This window comes from Delphinapterus leucas, chromosome 11 (assembly GCF_059928025.1).
Source record: "Delphinapterus leucas isolate spDelLeu-1000000601 "Yukka" chromosome 11, BTC_Dleu_Yukka2, whole genome shotgun sequence".
Lineage (NCBI taxonomy): Eukaryota > Metazoa > Chordata > Mammalia > Artiodactyla > Monodontidae > Delphinapterus > Delphinapterus leucas.
In genome coordinates this window covers 80354200-80358853 of record NC_143139.1, presented here as the reverse complement: position 1 = coordinate 80358853, position 4654 = coordinate 80354200, and the positions used below count along the sequence as shown (strand labels likewise).

Sequence of the window (4654 nt, the reverse complement as noted above, 5' to 3'; positions counted from 1 at the left end):
TTTGAGTTATTAGTCTGGAAACTCTAAGCTGAAAACATTTACATAAAAATTGGTACCAGGCCAGAGATGCCTCAAGGTGCTAGGAGAAATAAACAAAACATCTCTGAAGGGACATACCTTCAACTAAAGTAGTATAGTATGATGGCTTTATACTACATCAACCTAGCTAAGTTGAAACTATGTTTCTCAGAATTCCTTTCCTTTTGAGTCAAATCACAAAGAAAATTTTCTTGAAAATTGAAAGGCACAAATGAAGGAGCAGCCATTTTAGCACTCTGAAAGTCAGTATAGGACAGCAGGCATTGGCAGTTTGCACATGTTATTGCTAATCTTTAAGTTACCTTATTGGTGTTGAGGACAACCTGGGTCTGCAATTCTCCAGTTCCCACTGGATTTTTTCCTTTGGCTTCCCTGAGTCCTGGATCAAGTGTGGTTACAACCCCATGGTGAAGGGTGCAGGCTTCTGTAGGTCACCAGCATCATTTAAGTTGGAGATGATGGGAGATAAAGTCAAATTCCACTTTATTCTCATGGGTTCAATTTTTTGCCCTTTGGGGTTCTAATATTACCTTATGGGTTCCAGTTTCTGCTTGTTCTCTCCCACTTCAAATTCAGTTCTCCTTCCTGATTCCCTGCCAGGCTAACCTATGATGACCTCAGGTCCAACACCACATGCAAAGTCAACAGTCTTACAAAGACTTCTTAACCTGCACAAGGTATAATTCCTCTAATGAATCCATTACTCTGTTTCACTCATAATGATCTGTTTCCCTGATCAACTCCTAACTGATACACATAGGTTTCCTTCATATGAGCTCAAAACTAATTATGAACACAGAACCTAAAATTACAAAGCACACAAGAAAGAAGTTCTGTCTTATCTTTTTAGAAAGGGTCTTAGTATTGTCATTTGATTTTTTTTTTCCTTCAATCATTCTCTGTATATATTTTCCTTAATCAAATAGGATTTCTAATCATTTAAGTTTTTAAAATACTATATTAGATGCAGATAAAGAGAAAATATATGAAATGGAAAATAGATTTAATGAAATTACCCCAAATGCAGCAAAAGAGGTAAAATATAAGAGGCTCAAGTATATGTATACTCAATGACTAGTCAGTCTCATTCCTAGGTATATATCCCAGAGAAATTCTCAAATGGGTATATAAAAACCATGTTAAAGAATGCTTATTTGAGCATTGTTTGTAAAGTGGGAAGTTGGAGCTTCCAACACTGAAGAATGGCTAAGTGAAATATTCTGGTGCATATTATAAATTAAGATGCAGCAATTTTGATGCAGTAAACCAGATGAACACACAGCAAAATATATAGATCTTAAAAATCGAGTGCTTAATATAAAAAGTGAAAAATAGAATAAACTACAGTATGATAACAGTTATATAAGTTAAAATACATGCACAAGGGAAGGAGATGCTCTCTGGAAACAGCCAGTGGTGAAAGGAGCATGGCGGGCAAAGATGATTCAGGTGATTCTGGTTTTCAATAGCCATGTGAAGCCGTGGCTGGTCCGCTTCTACCAGCATTTCCCAGAAGAAATTCAGCAGCAGATTATTCAAGAGACCTTCCATCTAGTTCTCAAGCGGGATGAGAACATCTGTAACTTCTTGGAGGGTGGAAGTTTGATTGGTGGCTCTGACTACAAACTGATTTATCAGCATTATGCTACCCTCTACTTTGCATTTTGTGTGGATTCGTCAAAGAGTGAACTTGGGATCTTGGACCTCATCCAGGCATGTGCAGCAGGTTTTTGTGGAGACTCTGGATAAGTGTTTCAAAAATGTTTGTGAATTGGATTTGATCTTCCACATGGATAAGGTGCACTACGTTCTTCAGGAGGTGGTGATGGGTGGGATGGCATTGGAAACAAACATGAATGAAATCGTGGCTCAGATTGAAGCTCAGAACAGGCTGGAGAAATCTAAGGGTGGCCTTTCAGCAGTGCCTGCCTGGGCCATGTCTGCCATGGAAAACATCAACCTGCCAGAGATGCCTCGGAATATCAACATTGGTGATCTCAACATCAAGGTTCCCAACCTATCCCAGTTTGTCTGAGGGTAGAAGATGGCTGAACTGAGTCCTTGGAACCAGCAAAGCCAAGCCAGTCCTGCAGCAAAACCCACTCTGCGCCCTGAGAAGTCCAGCCTCGGGCCCTGGCCCCTGCTGTCCTGGAGTGGGAAGGAGTCCTGTGTCCACTGCCAGCCTGTGCTTGCTTCTCACATGTGCGACCTTGCCTGTCTCTCGTACATGTGACCACTGCAGATGTGAGGGGCCCTGGCTTCCTCAGTGGGGGTCAGGTGCCCAAGCCACTCGCCCCCTTAACCTGCCACATGCAGCCACTCCCAGGGACTTCAGACTGTAGTGAGAGGCCCCCCTGCTCCCAGAACTCCACCACAAGGATGTTCTCTGACTCGAGTCTTCAACCTTAGCACCACGAGGCTCCCTGAGGTCCTGTAGCATTGACTTTCCTGGTGAGGTGCCGTAGCTAGAAAAGGGCTGACCCTCTAGATTTGGGGATGTCGTGAGTGGCAAATAAGGGCAGGATTTTATGAGATCCAGAGTTGCCTACTGGCTCTACTAGAGTTGGCACAGCCAGAATCCTTTTGTATAGCCATGCTGTCTCATCACCACCTCCTGTGGCATATACTCCCCACTGCCACAGCCCTGGCTCTGCTCTCCCAGGTGTTTATGTGCAGGACACAATCCAGATCATAAGCCTGTTGTTTGCCTGGCCCCCACATTTCTGCCAATAGGGAGGGCACACCCCACAGCCAGAGGGGTCCCCCTCAAAGAAAATCTTTGATCAAGTGGGATTTATCCCAGGGATGCAAGGATTTTGAATCTACGCAAATCAATCAATGCGCTACACCATATTAACAAATTGAAGAGTAAAAACCATAGAATCATCTCAATAGATGCAGAAAAAGCTTTTGACAAATTCAACACCCATTTATGATAAAAACTCTCCAGGAAGTGGGCATAGAGGGAACCTACCTCGACATAATACAGGCCATATACAACAAACCCACAGCAAACATTCTCAATGGTGAAAAACTGAAAGCATTTCCTCCAAGATCAGGAACAAGACAAGGATGTCCCCTCTCATCACTATTATTCAACATAGTTCTGGAAGTCCTAGCCACAGCAATCATAGAAGAAAAAGAAATACAAATTGGAAAAGAAGAAGTAAAACTGTCACTGTTTGCAGATGACATGACACTATACATAGAAAATCCTAAAGATGCCACCAGAAAACTACTAGAGCTAATCAATGAATGTGGTAAACTTTCAGGATACAAAATTAATGCACAGAAATCTCTTGCATTCCTATACACTAACAATGAAAGATCAGAAAGAGAAATTAAGGAAACAATCCCATTCACCATTGCAACAAAAAAATAAAATACCTAGGAATAAACCTACCTAAGGAGGTAAAAGACCTGTACTCAGAAAACTATAAGACACTGATGAAAGAAAACAAAGATGACACAAACAGTTGGAGATATATACCATGTTCTTGGATTGGAAGACTCAATATTGTGAAAATGACTGTACTACCCAAAGCAATCTACAGATTCAATGCCATCCCTATCAAATTACTAATGGCATTTTTTTACAGAAATAGAACAAAAAATTCTTAAAATTTGTATGGAGACACAAAAGACCCTGAATAGCCAAAGCAATCTTGAGGGGAAAAAATGGAGCAGGAGGAATCAAACTCCCAGGCATCAGACTATACTACAAAGCTACAGTAATCAAGACAATATGGTACTGGCACAAAAACAGAAATATAGATCAATGGAACAGGATAGAAAGCCCAGAGATAAACCCATGCACCTATGAAAAACGAATCTGTGACAAAGGAGGCAAGAATATACAATGGAGAAAAGACAGCCTCTTCAATAAGTGGTGCTGGGAAAACTGGATAGCTACATGTAAAAGAATAAAATTAGAACACTCCCTAACACCATACACAAAAATAAACTCAAAATGGATTAAAGACCTAAATGTAAGACCAGATACTTTAAAACTGTTAGAGGGAAACATAGGAAGAACACTCTTTGACATATTTCACAGCAAGCTCTTTTTTGACCCACCTCGTAGAGTAATGGAGATAAAAACAAAACCAAACAAATGGTACCTAATGAAACTTAAAAGCTTTTGCACAGCAAAGGAAACTATAAACAAGATGGAAAGACAACCCTCAGAATGGGAGAAAATATTTGCAAATAGATCAATGGACAAAGGATTAATCTCCAAAATATATAAACAGCTCATGCAGCTCACTATCAAAAAAACAATCAACCCAATCAAAAATTGGCAGAAGACCTAAATAGACATTTCTCCAAAGAAGACATACAGATGGCCAAGAGCCACATGAAAAGCTGCTCGACATCACTAATTATTAGGGAAATGCAAATCAAAACTACAATGAGGTATCACCTCACACCCGTTAGAACGGGCATCATCAGAAAATCTACAAACAACAAATGCTGGAGAGGGTGTGGAGAAAAGGGAACACTCTTGCACTGTTGATGGGAATGTAAATTGATACAGCCACTATGGAGAACAGTATGGAGGTTCCTTACAAAACTAAAAATAGAACTACAGTACGACCCAGCAATCCCACTACTG

The 4654-nt window shown here is 40.6% G+C and overlaps 1 pseudogene; it reads left to right on the top strand.

Moving 5' to 3' along the window:
- Positions 1-1414: 1414 nt before the first annotated feature.
- Positions 1415-2405, top strand: LOC149748060 (AP-3 complex subunit sigma-2 pseudogene; annotated as a pseudogene).
- The last annotated feature ends 2249 nt before the right edge of the window (positions 2406-4654 follow it).